Here is a 21775-nt window from a genome sequence, read left to right on the forward strand (position 1 = left end):
TCCTGGCAGTCCAACACAGAACCCCTGTGTCACAACCGGCAGAAGCCCAGCCGAATTGTTAATGGGCAGCTCAGGTGCCCCTAGACTGTCTACATCCAAACTATACGCCGGAGGGTTACAAGGGGGAAATAGGAAAAACAAGAGAAATGGACATAGGCGACTGAGTGTGGGCACACAACTATGGCGAAGGCCCAACCTGGATAGCAGGACAAATCCTAAACAGAACAGGTCCCAAATCATACTTAGTAGAAATAAGGGACGGCCGAGTATGGAGGCGCCACATAGACCAAATACGAAACGCATAGCTGAACAATCTGAATCAATAGAAACGGGCCCTGACTACACAATGTTTGATTCCACAGAATAAATAAATAAATAAATAAATAAATAAATAAATAAATAAATAAATAAATAAATAAATAAATAAATAAAAAAATAAATAAATAAATAAATAAATAAATAAAAAAATAAATAAATAAATAAATAAATAAATAAATAAATAAATAAATAAATAAATAAATAAATAAATAAATAAATAAATAAATAAATAAATAAATAAATAAATAAATAAATAAATAAATAAATAAATAAATAAATAAATAAATAAATAAATAAATAAATAAATAAATAAATAAATAAATAAATAAATAAATAAATAAATAAATAAATAAATAAATAAATAAATAAATAAATAAATAAATAAATAAATAAATAAATAAATAAATAAATAAATAAATAAATAAATAAATAAATAAATAAATAAATAAATAAATAAATAAATAAATAAATAAATAAATAAATAAATAAATAAATAAATAAATAAATAAATAAATAAATAAATAAATAAATAAATAAATAAATAAATAAATAAATAAATAAATAAATAAATAAATAAATAAATAAATAAATAAATAAATAAATAAATAAATAAATAAATAAATAAATAAATAAATAAATAAATAAATAAATAAATAAATAAATAAATAAATAAATAAATAAATAAATAAATAAATAAATAAATAAATAAATAAATAAATAAATAAATAAATAAATAAATAAATAAATAAATAAATAAATAAATAAATAAATAAATAAATAAATAAATAAATAAATAAATAAATAAATAAATAAATAAATAAATAAATAAATAAATAAATAAATAAATAAATAAATAAATAAATAAATAAATAAATAAATAAATAAATAAATAAATAAATAAATAAATAAATAAATAAATAAATAAATAAATAAATAAATAAATAAATAAATAAATAAATAAATAAATAAATAAATAAATAAATAAATAAATAAATAAATAAATAAATAAATAAATAAATAAATAAATAAATAAATAAATAAATAAATAAATAAATAAATAAATAAATAAATAAATAAATAAATAAATAAATAAATAAATAAATAAATAAATAAATAAATAAATAAATAAATAAATAAATAAATAAATAAATAAATAAATAAATAAATAAATAAATAAATAAATAAATAAATAAATAAATAAATAAATAAATAAATAAATAAATAAATAAATAAATAAATAAATAAATAAATAAATAAATAAATAAATAAATAAATAAATAAATAAATAAATAAATAAATAAATAAATAAATAAATAAATAAATAAATAAATAAATAAATAAATAAATAAATAAATAAATAAATAAATAAATAAATAAATAAATAAATAAATAAATAAATAAACAAATAAATAAATAAATAAATAAATAAATAAATAATAAAACGCATAGCTGAACAATCTGAATCAATAGAAACGGGCCCTGACTACACAATGTTTGATTCCACAGCTGACTCAAACCCGGAGAACTCGCAGGACTTAGCTGAAATTCCGGAGGTCCAGCGACGCCCACAGGTTCCAGTAGAAAACAGCAGGGACGACTCTGCTAATAATCCAGGGCCGGATGGCCTAGAGAAAGAGCTGAGAGGAGCAAACAGCCCCTCCGGTCAGCTCGACCCACTCCCAGGGAATGTACTGCGCAGGTCCGAAAGAGTCAGGAGACGCCCAGTCTATTTGCGTGATTACGTTGAAAAATAATATGTAAATATAATGTAAATATGGGTAAAGTGTTTTCTGGGGGGAAGGAGTGTAATGTATCTTTAAATGGTTTTGGCGGGAAACAAGCACGTTGCTGATTGGTTAAAGCCGCCGGTAGAACTGTATATAAGGAGAGGTTTTTCCCCAGCCTGGTCGCTGGGTTCACCATATATTAAAGAGCTGTTGTCACTACCCTGGTCTCCAGCCTCGTTACTTCCCGAACTTAACAAAATATATAGCTAAAATCTTATACAATCTATTATACTTCCCCATACCTTTCTATCCTTGAAAACCATATTGGCTCTTATCACATCCATATACTGCTTTTTACATATAGTTCTGTTTTCTAAATTCTCATCTCTCACTTTCCGAGGATTGAGTTAGCCCTGTCCAGCCACATTTTTTTTTGTTTTGCTATTCCTTTTCTGTAGACACCCATCCCTTCTTCCTTCATGTATTTCTTTTGAGGATCGATCTTCATTCCTTCTCCCTAAATTAAGGGGCGTGCATAAGAGCACAAAAGTGCCTACCGTTCCTGTCCTATTGTTCCCTTCATCATATCAAATTGATATAGTTGATGCATATTTTTTTTACATATATGTATATATTTTCTTCAAAATATGTTGTTTTATCTATGACAATTGTTCGTGTATACTGTTGTGACAAAAAGAAATAAAAAAAGATCAACACACCTTATTTTTCATTCTATTCAATCCTTTTAATAACCACCAATTCTTGATACTATCTCTTCTTTAAGAAACTTTACACATGCTTTCTTATTCCCTGATCATTACTGAGCCATTTTTTCCAAAAGTCACAATTTTTTTCACATAAGCTTTCCTTTCATTTGCAGCACTTACATTCAGCAAACAAACTTTGGGGAAAATACTCCAAATTCAATCCTACTCACTTTATCAGTATCAACAGTAGAAACCTTCAAATTTCTAGATTCTATCATATCGCAAGATCTAAAATGGACAGCTAACATCAAAAACATCATTAAAAAAGGACAACAAAGAATGTTCTTTCTGCGCCAACTCAGTAAGCTCAAACTGCCCAAGGAGCTGCTGATCCAATTCTACAGAGGAATTATTGAGTCTGTCATTTGCACCTCTATAACTGTCTGGTTCGGTTCTGCAACCCAACAAGAAAAACACAGACTTCAGAGGATAATTAGAACTGCAGAAAAAATAATTGCTACCAACCTGCCTTCCATTGAGGACCTATATACTGCACGAATCAAGAAGAGGGCGGTGAAAATATTTGCAGATCCCTCGCATCCTGGACATAAACTGTTTCAACTCCTACCCTCAAAACGACGCTATAGAGCACTGCACACCAGAACAACTAGACACAAGAACAGTTTTTTCCCAAAGGCCATCACTCTGCTAAACAAATAAATAAATAATAATAATAATAATAATAATAATAATAATAATAATAATAATAATAATAATAATAATAATAATAATAATAATAATAATAATAATAATAATAATAATAATAATAATAATAATAATAATAATAATAATAATAATAATAATAATAATAATAATAATAATAATAATAATAATAATAATAATAATAATAATAATAATAATAATAATAATAATAATAATAATAATAATAATAATAATAATAATAATAATAATAATAATAATAATAATAATAATAATAATAATAATAATAATAATAATAATAATAATAATAATAATAATAATAATAATAATAATAATAATAATAATAATAATAATAATAATAATAATAATAATAATAATAATAATAATAATAATAATAATAATAATAATAATAATAATAATAATAATAATAATAATAATAATAATAATAATAATAATAATAATAATAATAATAATAATAATAAAACGCATAGCTGAACAATCTGAATCAATAGAAACGGGCCCTGACTACACAATGTTTGATTCCACAGCTGACTCAAACCCGGAGAACTCGCAGGACTTAGCTGAAATTCCGGAGGTCCAGCGACGCCCACAGGTTCCAGTAGAAAACAGCAGGGACGACTCTGCTAATAATCCAGGGCCGGATGGCCTAGAGAAAGAGCTGAGAAGAGCAAACAGCCCCTCCGGTCAGCTTGACCCACTCCCGGGGAATGTACTGCGCAGGTCCGAAAGAGTCAGGAGACGCCCAGTCTATTTGCGTGATTACGTTGAAAAATAATATGTAAATATAATGTAAATATGGGTAAAGTGTTTTCTGGGGGGAAGGAGTGTAATGTATCTTTAAATGGTTTTGGCGGGAAACAAGCACGTTGCTGATTGGTTAAAGCCGCCGGTAGAACTGTATATAAGGAGAGGTTTTTCCCCAGCCTGGTCGCTGGGTTCACCATATATTAAAGAGCTGTTGTCACTACCCTGGTCTCCAGCCTCGTTACTTCCCGAACTTAACAAAATATATAGCTAAAATCTTATACAATCTATTATACTTCCCCATACCTTTCTATCCTTGAAAACCATATTGGCTCTTATCACATCCATATACTGCTTTTTACATATAGTTATGTTTTCTAAATTCTCATCTCTCACTTTCCAAGGATTGAGTTAGCCCTGTCCAGCCACATTTTTTTTTGCTTTGCTATTCCTTTTCTGTAGACACCCATCCCTTCTTCCTTCATGTATTTCTTTTGAGGATCGATCTTCATTCCTTCTCCTAAATTAAGGGGCGTGCATAAGAGCATAAAAGTGCCTACCGTTCCTGTCCTATTGTTCCCTTCATCATATCAAATTGATATAGTTGATGCATATTTTTTTTACATATATGTATATATTTTCTTCAAAATATGTTGTTTTATCTATGACAATTGTTCGTGTATACTGTTGTGACAAAAAGAAATAAAAAAAGATCAACACACCTTATTTTTCATTCTATTCAATCCTTTTAATAACCACCAATTCTTGATACTATCTCTTCTTTAAGAAACTTTACACATGCTTTCTTATTCCCTGATCATTACTGAGCCATTTTTTCCAAAAGTCACAATTTTTTTCACATAAGCTTTCCTTTCATTTGCAGCACTTACATTCAGCAAACAAACTTTGGGGAAAATAATCCAAATTCAATCCTACTCACTTTATCAGTATCAACAGTAGAAACCTTCAAATTTCTGGGTTCTATCATATCGCAAGATCTCAAATGGACAGCTAACATCAAAAACATCATTAAAAAAGGACAACAAAGAATGTTCTTTCTGCGCCAACTCAGTAAGCTCAAACTGCCCAAGGAGCTGCTGATCCAATTCTACAGAGGAATTATTGAGTCTGTCATTTGCACCTCTATAACTGTCTGGTTCGGTTCTGCAACCCAACAAGAAAAACACAGACTTCAGAGGATAATTAGAACTGCAGAAAAAATAATTGCTACCAACCTGCCTTCCATTGAGGACCTATATACTGCACGAATCAAGAAGAGGGCGGTGAAAATATTTGCAGATCCCTCGCATCCTGGACATAAACTGTTTCAACTCCTACCCTCAAAACGACGCTATAGAGCACTGCACACCAGAACAACTAGACACAAGAACAGTTTTTTCCCAAAGGCCATCACTCTGCTAAACAAATAATTCCATCAACACTGTCAGACTATTTACTGAATCTGCACTACTATTAATCGTCTCAAAGTTCCCATCACCAATCTCTTTCCACTTATGACTGTATGACTATAACTTGTTGCTGGCAATCCTTATGATTTATATTGATATATTGACCATCAATTGTGTTGTAAATGTTGTACCTTGATGAACGTATCTTTTCTTTTATGTACACTGAGAGCATATGCACCAAGACAAATTCCTTGTGTGTCCAATCACACTTGGCCAATAAAATTCTATTTTATTCTATTCTATTCTATCATGCATTGTATCTAAATCAATGAATGTACAATGAACTTTTCCCCATATACATATCATATACACTGGCATATTAGCCCATCCATGGCTACGTGACCTTGAATTTTTAACCAAAATATCAGGAAAAATACATCATCCGCAGATAAGGCAGCTCATATTTTCATATATTTTAATGTTCACAATTTGCTTATCCACAAATTTTCGTCGTATTTTGATTTTAAAAAACGAGAGTCAGTTTATCAGGCCAGAAACCAGGAGACTGTGGGTTCAAATAAATAAATAAATAAATAAGGAAGGAAGGAAGGAAGGAAGGAATATATGGGTACTTTGAATAGAGTAACAGAGTTGGAAGGGACCTTGGAGGTCTTCTAGTCCAACCCCCTGCCCAGGCAGGAAACCCTACATCACTTCAGCCAAATGATCCAACATCTTCTTAAAAACTTCCAGTGTTGGAGCATTCATAACTTCTGGAGGCAAGTTGTTCCGCTGATTAATTGTTCTAACTGTCAGGAAATTTCTCCTTAGTTCTAAGTTGCTTCTCTCCTTGATTAGTTTCCACCCATTGCTTCTTGTTCTACCCTCAGGTGCTTTGGAGAACAGTTTGACTCCCTCTTCTTTGTGGCAGCCCCTGAGATATTGGAACACTGCTATCATGTCTCCCCTAGTCCTTCTTTTCATTAAACTAGACATACCCAGTTCCTGCAACCATTCTTCATGTGTTTTAACCTCCAGTCCCCTAATCATCTTTGTTGCTCTTCTCTGCACTCTTTCTAGATTTCAACATCTTTTTTACATCATGGTGACCAAAACTAAAATAATTACGATAGATAAGCTCATTGATGGATAAAGCAACCCAATTTATTTTGGCATCTAAAATTCTAGTATATATCTGCAAGGATAGATGATACATTTCTCAACATCCTGCTGAAAAGAAAAAATTGGATTTCCCAGGGTAAAATCACACTGCACATTCCAAATGTTATTCATCTCCTGCAGCCTTTTCAATAGAACTCTGAGGAACGTTTTTCCAGCTGCCGCCTCATCCAACAAACTAGATTCTCTGCAGGTTTTTTCATTCACTCTTGCTACCTTCCTGTTGATGGCTCTTGTTTAGCCCCCTTTACCCTTTTCCATTTTTTAAAAAAGATTAGGAATGTGCAAAACATCCTGTGAATGAGCCGTTCCATTTGCAGAGCGGTTCGTTTTCTTGCTAAAGGTAAGGTCAGCTTTGCCACCTCTTAGACAGTCTGTTACAAGGCCAACCAAAACCTCTTTTATTCCAAGTTTGCGCACAGTCTCTATCCAAACTTAGATTTCTATTCTAATAACTATCTTGAATAATATTATCTTCATCCCACCAAACCAAAAGCAAATGCCATGAACTGACATTTACTCAGGAACCAGGGCAAGAAAATTTAAGATAGCTTTCCTAGAAAATCTTTCCTCTCTAAACAAGGGCATTTGTTGACCCAAGCTGTCCTTGTAGGTGATTGATGTATAAATGCACAGTTGGAACAGGCAGTAGGCAGGCACCCAAGGCCAGCTGAAGCCCAGACCGGCTTTCCATAGGTAATTAATCTAAATATTGAGAGCTTTGGGGAGTTATTTTTTTTCTAGTTAATTAAAAACTGCTGCCTGCTTTTCCAAAATCTCAAAGTAGCTTTTATGTTTCTGCATAGGCAGCTGGTTGCCATAAATTATAAATTCTGGAAAATTTAGATCTACCAGAACTGAGCTGCGAAACCCTGAGCAACTGTTAGATGGGAGTTAAGAGATGCAGAAAATTCTAACCTTTTGTTGTCATCTTGCAATCATCCAGATTTTTGCAGCTCAGTTCTGGTAGCCTATGAAAAATTAAAGTAAACTTGCCCTGTACAGATTCGGTTATTTGAGACTATTGATGCACCTTTTGACATTGTTTGTTCAAAAGATAAAGTAGTATTTCTGCTCCTGCAAGCTGCAATTGTGTATTTGGCTGTACCAGTGGTGAAATCCTCCGTGGTTTGCCACCAGTTTGCTGCCCGCACATGTGCAGTGTGTGCTAAATGCACTGTTCTGTTTCCCTTCCCCCAATACTCCCAGCAAAGAGTCCGTCAGAGGCCTTCCTTTTTTTCCCCTTTTATTTACATAGATACATGTCCTGGCCACGTCTACCCACGGGCCTGCCAAGTTTCTGGAGATAACGAGGAAATTATAGATAAGGCCAGAATTACTCACGAATATATTCTTCCCTCCATTGAAATAGTTAGCTCGCGCCAATTCATTAGCTCGCGCCAACTCATTACTTTGTCCAAGACAAAAAACCAGGAAGTCCCGCCTCCTATTTATAGTCTCTGCAGATGTCACTGCATGACAATTATGACTTGGCTTTGTCCCAACTCTTCCGCTGCTGCGCGCGATCACGTCTCGTGACCTTGCATCGCTCCAAAACTGTTCTTGGGGCGTTGCCAAATCAGAAGGAGGCTCCATGGAATCAGGCTGTGCCGGCCTCCCCATCCCTTTGAGTGGGTGCCAGGAGGAAAGGGCCCAAGAGAAGCAGGGCTGGCCAGGTCTTCTCCCTCACTTTCTGAATCATCCGAGTCCAGGAGTCCGGGTTCAGGAACCTGGGTCACAACACTATCCCTCACCGCAGGGCCCTTCCCCCAGGGCTGACGATCGGGATGCGGTCGGGCTGGGTTCTGCTCATGGAAGGCCTGCACCAGGTCAGGGGCATGAACGTCGGAGGCATCTACCCAGGAGAAATCAGTCCCGTATCCCTTCCACGCGATCAAATATTGGAAACGACCCTTCAGCCAGCGGGAGTCTCGTGGACTTCGTATTCCTCCGATCTGTCCTCGGCGACAGTGACGGTTGCTGTTGGGCACCGAAGGGGACTCGGTGTGGCCTCAGGAACTAGAAGGGACCGGTGAAAAACGGGGTGGATCCGCATGGATCGTGGCAGGGTCAGTCGGTAGGCTACCGGGTTGATGACTGCCTCGACAGGGAAAGGGCCGATGAATCGGTGGTCCAACTTCTTTACCGGGCGGTCGGACGGGAGGTGTTTGGTGGAGAGCCACACCCAGTCTCCAACTGCCAGCGGGGGCGTTGCCCGTCGGGAGCGGTCGGCGGACCGTTTGTAGTCCTCCTTTGCCCGATTCAGCTGCTGACGTACCAACTGTTGGACCGCATGCAATTCCGTCAGGAAGGTTTGCGTTTCGGGAACAGGAGAGTCCGGTGGTGCCAGAGGGAAGAGCCGCGGATGGTACCCCACATTGGCAAAGAACGGGGTCATCTGAGTAGAGGTGTGCTGAGAGTTGTTAAAAGCAAACTCCGCCAGGGACAGGTAGTCGGCCCAGTTGTCCTGTTGCTGGTTGATGAAGCAACGGAGATACTGTTCCAGTATACCGATGACCTTCTCTGTACCCCCGTCGGTCTCCGGATGGTGCGATGACGACAGACACACCTGCACCTCCAACGCGGCCATCAGGCTCTTCCAGAAGCGGGCTGTGAACTGAACTCCAGCGGTCGAAACCACCCTGTCCGGTAGACCATGGAGGCGGAAGATGTGCTGCAGAAAGAGGCGGGCGTTTTGCGGCTGTGGGCAGTGCGCGGCATGGGATGAAGTGTGCCATCTTGGTGAGCATGTCCACCACCACCAGCACCGTGGTGAACCCAGAGGACGGCGGCAGGTCTGTCAGGAAGTCCATAGAGATCGCCCCCCAGGGTCTGTCGGGTGTCGGCAAGGGCTGGAGGAGCCCGGGAGGGGCCCCCGTGGCGGCCTTGGCTTGCCGGCACGGTACGCAGGATGTCCCGTAGGCATGGATATCATGCCGCACTAGGGGCCACCAAAGGTCCGTGTCACCAGGTGGAGGTCTTGAAGAACCCAAAATGTCCTGCTGCAGGGTTGTCGTGGCACTGGGTCATGACGAGGGCTCGGAGTGGTCCTGTGGGCACATATAATCGCCCCCGAAACTTGAGTAAGTCCTCCTCCAAGGTCCAAGGAGACGTGGGGCCCACCTCCGCTCTCCTTTGCTGCGACCAGGCGTCCTGGCGCTGCGCCTCTCGCACCTGGGCCCGCAAGTCCACTGGCTCCCGTGCTGCGGCCAAGGCTTCTGCCGGCAGCACTGTCCGTGGAGGAAGGGGGTCCTTGGCGCAGAGGTACTCTGGCTTGCGGGACAGGGCATCCGCCCTCCGGTTGTGACCGCTGGGAATGTAGGTCACGCGGAAGTTGAACCGGGCAAAAAACAACGACCACCGCTGGTTCAACTTCCGAGCTGTGGTGAGGTGCTCGAGATTCCGATGGTCCGTTCGGACCTCCACCTGATGTCGGGCCCCCTCCAGATGATGTCGCCAAGCCTCGAATGCAGCCTTGATAGCCAGCAACTCTTTTTCCCAGATAGTGTAGTTGCGCTCGGAAGGATTGAGTTTCCGGGAGTAGTAAGCGCAGGGAAAAAGTGTGCCACCATTCGTCGGAGCCTGTAGCAGCACCGCTCCCAGAGCCACATTGGACGCGTCCGTTTCCACCACAAAAGGCCGGCGGGTCGGGATGCCTCAGGACGGGTTCCGTGTGAAGGCTTTCTGGAGGGCGGTGAATCCTTCTTGCGGCGGGGCACCCCACCGGAATGCAACCTTCTTCCTGAGGAGCTGGGTAAGTGGAGCCGTCAGTGTGGCGAAGCCCGGGATGAAGGTCCGGTAGTAGTTGGCGAAGCCCAGCAGGCGCTGAACATCCTTTACCCGACGAGGGGCTTCCCAGCTACACAAAGCTTCTACTTTACATGGGTCCATGGCTATGCCCTCGGGCGAGATGATATGCCCGAGGAATTCTATGGAAGTCCGGAAGAAGACGCATTTCTCAGCTTCGCATTGAGTTGTTGCTCCATAGCGTTGCAGAACCAGACTGGCGTGTCGAAGGTGGCTTTCCTGGACCGGGAGTAAATCAGGATGTCGTCAGGTAGATAACCACGAACCGATCCAACATGTCTCGGAACACGTCGTTCATGAAGTGCTGAAAACGGCGGGAGCATTGGTCAACCCAAATGGCATGACAGTGTATTCGTAGTGTCCGTATCGGTGCGAATGCCGTCTTCCATTCGTCTCCTTCTCGTATCCGCACCAGGTTGTAGGCCCCGGAGATCGAGCTTGGTGAAGATCGTGGCCTCCGCAACCTTTCCAGTAGCTCCGGGATGGCGGCGGGGTAGCGATTCCGCACCGTAATGGCGTTTAGCCGCGGTAATCACAGCATAGGCGCAAGTCCCCTGTCTTCTTCTTCACAAAGAGGACCGGGGCCGAGAGAGGGACTTTGAAGGCGGATGAACCCTCGGGCCAGGTTTTTGTCCAGGAAGTCCCTGAGGCGGCCAACTCGGGCTCCGACATGGAATACAGGCGTCCCACAGGCAGTGGTGCGTTGGGCAGAAGGTCCACGGGCAATCGTGGGGCCGATGCGGGGTAGTCGGTCCGCCTCCTTCTCGTATCCGCACCAGGTTGTAGGCCCCGGAGATCGAGCTTGGTGAAGATCGTGGCCTCCGCAACCTTTCCAGTAGCTCCGGGATGAGCGGCAGGGGTAGCGATTCCGCACCGTAATGGCGTTTAGCCGCGGTAATCACAGCATAGGCGCAAGTCCCCTGTCTTCTTCTTCACAAAGAGGACCGGGGCCGAGAGGGACTTTGAAGGCGGATGAACCCTCGGGCCAGGTTTTTGTCCAGGAAGTCCCTGAGGCGGCCAACTCGGGCTCCGACATGGAATACAGGCGTCCCACAGGCAGTGGTGCGTTGGGCAGAAGGTCCACGGGCAATCGTGGGGCCGATGCGGGGTAGTCGGTCCGCCTCCTTCTCGTATCCGCACCAGGTTGTAGGCCCCGGAGATCGAGCTTGGTGAAGATCGTGGCCTCCGCAACCTTTCCAGTAGCTCCGGGATGAGCGGCAGGGGTAGCGATTCCGCACCGTAATGGCGTTTGGCGGTAATCACAGCATAGGCGCAAGTCCCCTGTCTTCTTCTTCACAAAGAGGACCGGGGCCGAGAGGGACTTTGAAGGCGGATGAACCCTCGGGCCAGGTTTTTGTCCAGGAAGTCCCTGAGGCGGCCAACTCGGGCTCCGACATGGAATACAGGCGTCCCACAGGCAGTGGTGCGTTGGGCAGAAGGTCCACGGGCAATCGTGGGGCCGGCGCGGGTAGTCGGTCCGCCTCCTTCTCGTATCCGCACCAGGTTGTAGGCCCCGGAGATCGAGCTTGGTGAAGATCGTGGCCTCCGCAACCTTTCCAGTAGCTCCGGGATGAGCGGCAGGGGTAGCGATTCCGCACCGTAATGGCGTTTGGCGGTAATCACAGCATAGGCGCAAGTCCCCTGTCTTCTTCTTCACAAAGAGGACCGGGGCCGAGAGGGACTTTGAAGGCGGATGAACCCTCGGGCCAGGTTTTTGTCCAGGAAGTCCCTGAGGCGGCCAACTCGGGCTCCGACATGGAATACAGGCGTCCCACAGGCAGTGGTGCGTTGGGCAGAAGGTCCACGGGCAATCGTGGGGCCGATGCGGGGTAGTCGGTCCGCCTCCTTCTCGCTGAACACGTCGGCGAAGTCCGTCAGCTCAGGAGGCAAGGTGATGGCAGCGGTGGGGCGTTCTGGCGGCACAGGTGTGGCGGATGTGATCGACGCACTGCAGACTCGGGAAAGAGATGGCGTTCCGCGACCAGGCCACCTGAGGATCGTGGGTCCAAGCCAGGCCAACCCAAGGACCAAGGAAAATGAAGGTCCGCCGTGACATAAAACTGGATCGCCTCCTCATGGTCCCCAATAGCCAGGCGCAAAGGCTGGGTGGCGAATTTAATGGGGCGGACACCAGTTCTCGCCCATCAATTGTCTCTACCCGCATCGGAGGGTCCACGGAACCACGGGACCGCAAACTGGGTCACAAAGGCCTGGTCCATAAAGTTTGTTGTGGCCCTGAGTCCACCAGCGCTGCATCATTCCAGTCAGAGTCCTGGCACAAAAGGCGAAATTGCGATGTACTCCTGCAGGCGTTTCCCTTGACGGAGTTCCTTAAGGCGCCTGGTTGCCGTCAGCATTGACGGGTCCTCATACATGGTGCGAGGTGCTGCCAAAACGCTGTTGGTCCGCCAGCAGGGGGCTGTCCTGGAGCAAGAGGGGCGTGGCCCATCGAGCAGCCGAGCTGGAAAGAAGGTTAATCACGAAGGCCACCTTAGCCCGGTCGTCTGGGAAATCCTCTGGCCTCATAGCCATGTAGAGGTGGCACTGTCCCAAGAAGGTCGGGGAACATCTCAGGCTGCCCAGAAAACTTATCCGCACGGTTATCGGGCACTGCGGCGAGGAGGAGGTGGGAGGATGGGGGGCTGCAGGCACATTCCTGGCAGCAAGTTGGCCTGCCAAGTGAGCCACTTGCTGCTGGAGCTGTTGATTAGCCGCTTGTAGCTGCTCTAACTGCTGCTGTACCTGCTGCTGATCCATCTTTGGTGGAAGATGTTTTAGTCAGGTCTTGGACAAAATGTTCTGTTTCCCTTCCCCCAATACTCCCAGCAAAGAGTCCGTCAGAGGCCTTCCTTTTTTCCTTTTATTTACATAGATACATGTCCTGGCCACGTCTACCCACGGGCCTGCCAAGTTTCTGGAGATAACGAGGAAATTATAGATAAGGCCAGAATTACTCACGAATATATTCTTCCCTCCATTGAAATAGTTAGCTCGCGCCAATTCATTAGCTCGCGCCAACTCATTACTTTGTCCAAGACAAAAAACCAGGAAGTCCCGCCTCCTATTTATAGTCTCTGCAGATGTCACTGCATGACAATTATGACTTGGCTTTGTCCCAACTCTTCCGCTGCTGCGCACGGCGATTACGTCTACGTGACCTTGCATCGCTCCAAAACTGTTCTTGGGGCGTTGCCAAATCAGAAGGAGGCTCCATGGAATCAGGCTGTGCCGGCCCCTCCCCATCCCTTTGAGTGGGTGCCAGGGAGGGAAAGGGCTCAAGAGAAGCAGGGCTGGCCAGGTCTTCTCCCTCACTTTCTGAATCATCCGAGTCCAGGAGTCCGGGTCCAGGAACCTGGGTCACAACATGCACACTGCATGCATGCGGATGTGCAGTGCATGCCAAACACATGCTGTGTGAACATGTGCAGTGTTCACCAAATGCATGCTGTGCCTGCACATGCACAGTACATGCCAAACATACGCTTTGTGTGGAAAAAGAACACTTAACAAGGTAAGTAGAACAGCAAGGAGGGGAACAGCTGTGCTGCACTATTTAGATTCGCTAGAAAGCAGGATTTCCTGCTTTCTATTGAATATAAATTGCGTGGCACAGATGATCATCGGAGATACCGGTTCGGACCAACCGGTAGCTTTTCTTTTACTATTGGTTTGCTGAACCAGTAGCTTTTATCACTATCAGTTCTCCCGAACCAGTGTGAACTGGTAGGATTTCATCACTGGGCCGTAGTATTGGAAAGAAATCCTCCACCTTGCTTGTTAGTATGGAAATTGCTCCCTCCATTTGCCAGAGACTGGTCAGTAGCTATCTTTCACTCTATCCATACTTTATTGTTTGCATCAAGGAAAAGTATGCTAACTAGGAAAAACATATTTGAGCTAGCTCTTTTGGGCCATCCAGGGAAGAAGAATCTCTTTCAGGACGTCGTTCCTATGTCTTTTAAATATCCTAGTTATTTTTGTCAAGAAAATACATGCTAGGTTGTGAAGTCACCAAGAGTCAAAGATTTTACCTTTATCATAAAGTAGTATGGGGTCTTTCCATCTGAGTGCAATTATGCATACTCTTGATCCTAATATTCAAAGGAAAGAACTATTTATAATTTTTATACCTTATATACCTACAGTATTTGGTATGGTAGATGAATGTTAGTTCATCTGAAGTTCCCAACCTTCTGGAGCCAGTGAATGCCAGTGAAAGCAGGGGTGAAATGGTCCCGGTTCTGACCGGATCAGCCGATCCAGTAGCGATGGCAGTGGGTAGTTCGGAGAACCGGTAGCAAAAATCCCTGCCCCCCCCAGCTGAGCCACACGATCGTTAGAGCCTTTTTTTTACTTTTAAAAGCACTTTTTAATAATCTATTTGGCTGAAGAGGTTGTAAAAAATGCTTTTAAAAGTAAAAAAAGTTAAAAAAAAAGATTGCGTGCCACAGCTGATCAACCCCCCCCCACACTGTCCTACTTACCGCATGCCTCCTTTGTCATGCGCAGCCAGCAAACCGGTAGCAAACTTGTTCAGATTTCACCACTGAGTGAAAGCCATTTTCAGAGCATGTTCTGTGTGGCATGAGACAACTTGCTGTGACTAACGCACCTAAGCCAATTAGCCATGGCCGACCTGCCTTGGCCAACTCGCTAGAAAACAATTCACACATGACAATTCAACAATTAAATTTAATTATTTAAAATAATTTTAAAAATATTTTAATTTTTTTCATTCACATTTCATTTTATCCCTCCTTTTGCATCCTTTCTTTAATTATTCTGTTCCACCATTTATTTGATATTAATATAACTCTTGTCCTGTGGTGAGTTGTCCAACAGTGAGTTGACTGTGGCGAATTGGTTGTGATGAGTTGTTGTAGACCTGTTGTGTGCATTCAAATACAATTTCTGCCATAGAAGGTACCCATTTTCAAAATATCTGCCATAGTGCTTCTGTCCAGTTATAAAATCCCAATTCACCAAAAGACAAAATGGCATGCTGGATCTGTGCCACTCCATTTTACACCCCCCACAACTGCTCACTAAGAATTCTGCTGTTGCCCCCACATTATGGATCCCCCACATTAAGATCATCCCAAGAGGTGAGGCTTTCCTGGTCTTCCGCAAAGGAGTCAAAACTCAGTTGTAAAGCCTTGTGTGAAGGGCACAGAGGAGCACGCAATCCTGGAGCTGCATGTATTAACGATTGCTAAATGCCCATCTTGGAATTGTTTTTACCTTTTTGAAATTTTATAATGTTTATATTGTATAATTTAAAAAATAATTTTAAATTAGGTTTAATATTTTAATGTTAATTTTGTATGTAGTTTATATATATTGATTACATCATACATCACCCAGACTCCCCCTCTGAGAGAGAGAGGAGGTTAATAAATAAATAAACAAACAAATAAATAAATAAATAAATAAATTTTAAATTAGGTTTAATATTTTAATGTTAATTTTGTATGTAGTTTATATATATTGATTACATCATACATCACCCAGACTCCCCCTCTGAGAGAGAGAGGAGGTTAATAAATAAATAAACAAACAAACAAGAATTCCAATTTATCTTTATCCTTTTCTGGGCAGAAGGGCACATTTATAGAAGAGGCACAAGACTTCAGTCACTCACAATTTTACTTTCCAGAAAAATCTACGTAGAGTCTAAGGTCATTCCTAGGAAGGCTGCTGCCTTGCTATGCAATATGTCGGCACTTTTAAAACACTGAGTGTAATTAATAATATTTCAAAATGTAAGAAATCTTTTTGTCTGTCTTTGCAAATTCATGTGTAAAGAACATATTGATTCTTATGCTTGGTCAAATATTTTCTTATGTCATTTTGGCAGGTGCAGGTCTGTATAATAAACCTGGCTTAAATATAGTTCTTCAGAACCTGATGGGAAGCAGCTGCTTAGTCCAGGACACGCTCTTCTAGTAATAAAATACAAGGTTAGAACATAAAGCACTTAATTTCAAGGTCGTTTACATTTACAGGATTTTAGAAGGGCATTTCCCATTGTCGGTGCTTTGCAAATGTCTACACTTCGCTAATGTGTTTGGGAACTCTGGAGATTGAAGCCCAAACAGCTGGTACCTACATTGTGAAAGACTGTTTAAGGAGAAATTATAATCATTCTGGATTATCCCCATTTATGGAATTAACACTATAACATATTTCACCAGCTGTTTATTAAGAAACTATTCAGGGTCAAGGTTCCAACTAATTAAAGCATAAGAAGTGAGAGTTGGTTTAATGTCAAAGTTCCAATTATTGAACCCAACCAATTCAGCACTCCAAGATTTGCAGTTTTCTCAAAGAACTATTTTCATTCATGCTGATATGATGTACTCAATAAAACAGTTCTTTGAGAAAGCTGCAAGCCTCAGAGTGCTGGATTGGTTGGGTTCATTAGTTGGAACCTTGACATTCAGAAGCTAAGACTACCTTGGTTAGAAAATAGGATTAATTTGAAACAATCTCCATGCTATTTATAAAATGAATACCAAATGAAATGAAACGAAACCAACCTGTCATAAAATTTAGTTTTAAACATTGACCTTCTGTTGTAAGAATCCACTCACTTTGCCAGTTGAACTGTGTTATCTTGAGATTTCCAATGTTTATAACTCAATAAAAATCACACTTGTTTTCTTTATTTCAATGACATATTTTCAGAGAAACAATTGTGCATTTTATTCAGAAATACAACTCAGGAACATCAATTTTGAGTACTTTCAGCCTTAGCAAAATTAGACAAAGGCATGGATGATGGGACTTCGTAGTTTTTTAGTAATGGCTGGTATCATTATTAAAATCGTCAGGAGTCAAATGCACCTCAAAGAAGACTTATTTTGTTTCTTTGAGACCTAGTCACATAGGCTGGTAGAAGCTGGGCAAGTGTCAGTATCAAATTCATTTTTGTAAAAAGAATCTGTCGAAACCACCATTTATGAGGAAAGGAAAATCATCATTTCCCCCATGTTCATCTTCTCTGATAATTAAAGCACCACTATTTGTGGTGCAGTTGATCATCCAGCCACGTCTCCTGTATCTATGACTTTATGGCTGTAATTCTAAAATTAACCCACTCTGAGGTTGCCACAGCAACTGCTTATAGAAATAGATGCTACTTTTCCTTGAAGCAGTGAGGAAGTTATTTTTATAATTTATTTGTTTGTTTGTTTGTTTATGAGGGTTGGTTTTGATTTTTTTGAGGTGAGGTAGTTCATTTAGCATAGCTGTTCTGATCATTATGTTGCCAATTTTTTGTATTAAAGTTAGGGCATCTATAGTCTAATAAATGTTGCTTCAAAATCCAAACCCAGGACATTGAAAGCAAATCGGTTTCAGTCCTCCAAATGTGTAATTGGGGAATGATTGCTGGTAAACAGCTCAACCGCCTCAGAAAAAGCAATGCCTGATGTTAGGAAATGATAATCCAATTATCTGTCACACCCACGTCCCATTGGGCTTCATCTGTGTAAAGTCAAGACTCTCTATGACACAGAGAAGAGATATGTTCTTGGCGGATTCTTGCCTTTTGTGGTTTTGATTTGCTATGAACTTGCTAGCACTAATGAAGAAGATTGGACTACAGAAAATTGCAGGATGGAGTGTATTTTTTTTTTAAATGAAGCATGCCTTTGAGGAATCATGTATAAAAAGTGAAAGATCTCATGTATAAAAGTCAACTGCTGGTGACTACACGGAAATGACTATGTTCTTCTTGGTTCAGTGCAAAAATAGTTTGCCATCATTTCCTTTCAGAATTTTTTATTTATACATTATAAAATGAAACATAGATATTTTAAAGAAAAATAGTGTAGGTGGGTGACTTGTTTCATTCTGCTCCCTATTTTATTTTTCATTTTTATTTTATCAGGATCCAAAACTTATTAACAAGACCCAACTGCAAAAGACTTAGCCTTTAGGAAAATTCACTCCAGCCTCTGTCTTTCCATAGTAAATCCATCTTTCCAAATAGCTTATCATCCACATTTCATCATTTTAACAATAAAATCAAAGCGCAGAATAATTATTTCTTAATTATTATTGTTGTTAAAACAGAAACTGGGAATCCTTGCTCGTTTCACCAAGAACTGTTTGATAATTCTACAAGGATTCCTAATACCAAATGCTTTGGGGTGCCAAAATGCAAAGCAATGAGACAGTTCCAGGTAAAAATCAGGACTCTGGGAAGCTGAGAGTAGGAATATCAAGCAGCACATCCTTGCTAAGAATTGCTGTGACATCCCATGATTGGCTCACTCACTCCATCTAGATTACCCTTGATCAAGTCAAGGTTGAGCTAGACCAGTCTCTACCAGTAGGCCTGTGCAAAGTCATGCGAAGTTCTATTCACCTTTGATAGCATGTGGGATGAGTTGCAGTTGTAACAGCATTTTGGAATTGGTATGGTCACTTGGACATGGGGAACTTTACTGATTTGATTTCATTGCTGCCTATTGTGCTTGCAGGAAATGTGTATGACAGGCAATCATTTTATTCCCCTGAAGTCAGCAAGCACTCAGGAGGAGTGTTCAGTAGCTGTCAGGACTTCACCACTGCTTTGCAAAATGCTTATTGGGGCTCGCTTAGTTCTTCTTTCTGTTCAGCTCTCTTTTATGGAGGACCAGGTTTGCAAAATAATTTAATTGATTTAGTTTGGGCTTGCCAAGGACATAACTGGGTGGAATTATTATAACTCTGTGCATGACTGAATTTGTTTTAGATTAAGTGTAACCCTTGCCAGGTTAGTTGGCTGGGTCAGCAAATCCCTTTTTGGCGTTCCCCCAATATTGTTAAATATTCCCACTTCCTGCTTAACGCAATTACGGTAAATATGTTGTATGAACGTGGCATTGTGATAAACTCAGACTCACTAATTTTATTTTATTTACCAGCTAACAACAATAACAAAAATCAAGCCAGAGTTTTGGCAGTATAATAAATAATTTAAAAATCCAGACAAATCTTTGGCCAACCTGGAAATAAGACACTATATAATCTATAAGATGCTGTTGTGGAGTAAGCAAACCTAATATCGAAGGAATATCTATGGTAAGTTCAATTTGCTACCAATTGGCATTATGGTGACCTAAACAGGTGGAAGACTTGCTATTGAAATCTAACCTCAATTCAGAAATATTTAGTAAGAGGAATTGATCAAAGGCTGAATCTATAAGGTTCTAGAATAAATACACAGGATTGCATTTTAAAGATCTCTCTTTTGATCCTTTCCCCTTTTTGTAGGGAAAAGGGAGAAGAAGTAGATTTTGATGCAAATGAAGATGCAGCAAAGGAAATATTTCTGAAAGAAAAAAAACAAAAGATAAGTCGCTGCCGATTAACATACAGTATTTGGAATTATAGTTTAAAATTGCTCTGCAGGGTAATAGTTAATGTGGTGGCCTGGCTTTTCCTTATGCTAATCCTGTTAATAAATAACAGGATTTGTGTGCCCAACTACTGCATAAATGCTCTCTAATTCTACAGCATTGCCCATGGCAAAGAGTGTGAACCTATGGCTATTACATGATAATGAAATCCAAGAAGCAGATGCTATATAGGTATGTATGTATGTATACATGGTATAAGCAGCGTGAACAGAATGAAAGGATTTCCCCCCTTCTTTCAACATTAAAGCATCAGACCCTGGGATAAAGCAGAATATAATGCTTCTAGAACAAAAGGAATATCCAGTGAAGTGTGGTATCTTCTCTGCAATACTTTCTGCAGTAAACCACTCAGATTTCTGCTAGTCAGCCATGCGTATACAGTACAGTAAAACAGCCTTCACCGTGCAGCCTGTGATAGAAAAATGATTGAAGGGTTCTTTGGACAACATTTTCTCTATATTCCTACCAGAGTAGATCCACTGCCTGCTCATACATGGGCATGAGGAGATAAGAGGCTGTTCTGCAGAACTGCCATCAGTTTTTAAAACATGGTTTTCCATGAACCAAAATTGTTCAAGTAAAAACTAAATTTTAATTCATGAATATTTTTTTTTTTACATGATAACTGTAGCAGGATTGTTGTATGTACACAGGTGGAAAGATTCAGCACTACACTCAATGGAGGACTGGTAAAGATGGTGGAACTACCTTAAATGGCTAAATTGACTCTAGTTGGAGAAGACAGTTAGCTACGTTTATTACGACTGGAAACCCCTTATGAACTTTTTGCATAAATGAGGAAAAGTAAAGATAGTTATGTTGTAACCATAAAGTAATTTAATTGTATTCATAACTGCTGCAAAGAAGATTGGAAGCTATAGCTTTTTCTTTCTTTTCTAGTTTTCTTTTACTTCTTTTATTATTATTTTTTGCATTTTTAGTTTTCTCCATATGTCTTTTTTACTTTATATTAGTTTGTATTGGTTTCTATTTTCCTTTTAAAATATAAGTTGAATTTCATCTAATCGCTTTAAAACTTTGTAAAGCTTCTTATTAAAATCTTTAATAAAGAGATTTGTTTTCTTACAAAGTCAAGATTAAGCACACTTGTCTTGAAAAAATGATTTATTTTACTGTTAAACACTTACTTAAATTAACTATGGAGAAGTGTTGTAGTTCATAGTTATGGTGATGGGGTTATATATATGTGTCAATTGGTTTCAGCAGAGGGGACTGGCATTATGTGTTAAGATGATTATTTGTGAGCCAGATATTCTTCATTTAAATAGATATATTTATCTAAAGCAGCATTTGTAAAGAATGGATGAACTGTTAAGGGAAAAAAACATAGTTCAACCCTGGGAAAATGGAAAAATATGAGAAAGAAACTCAAAATGATTTTGCCTTGATTTTGTTTAGTATAAGATAGGCTTCTAAGATTCTGTTGTTATAATCCTCAACAAAATAATAGAGTTGGCAGGAAACTTGGAGGTCTTCTAGTCCCATCCACTTCTCAAGCAGGAAACCCTATACTATTTCAGACAAATAATTGTCCAATGACTTCTTAAAACTTCCAATGTTGAAGCATCTACAACTTCTGGATGCAAGTCGTACCATTGATTCAAATTCAAAAACCAAGAAGATTTCAGGGGCAAAAAAACTTACATTTTAATAACAGCTTTTAGCATTTCTGGGATCAACCTAAATATTCTAGGGAGCCACATGCAGGCCTG

General features: G+C 40.1%; 1 long non-coding RNA gene across 1 annotated transcript; it reads left to right on the forward strand.

The window, feature by feature from the left end:
* Nucleotides 1-19189: 19189 nt before the first annotated feature.
* LOC131189211 (uncharacterized) lies at nucleotides 19190-21061 on the forward strand. The gene is made up of 4 exons (XR_009152946.1): nucleotides 19190-19280; nucleotides 19548-19704; nucleotides 19897-20213; nucleotides 20696-21061. It is a non-coding gene; the product is annotated as an uncharacterized LOC131189211 (long non-coding RNA).
* Nucleotides 21062-21775: the final 714 nt, after the last annotated feature.

The sequence above is a fragment of the Ahaetulla prasina genome, chromosome 1, assembly GCF_028640845.1.
Source record: "Ahaetulla prasina isolate Xishuangbanna chromosome 1, ASM2864084v1, whole genome shotgun sequence".
NCBI classification, from domain to species: Eukaryota; Metazoa; Chordata; class Lepidosauria; order Squamata; family Colubridae; genus Ahaetulla; species Ahaetulla prasina.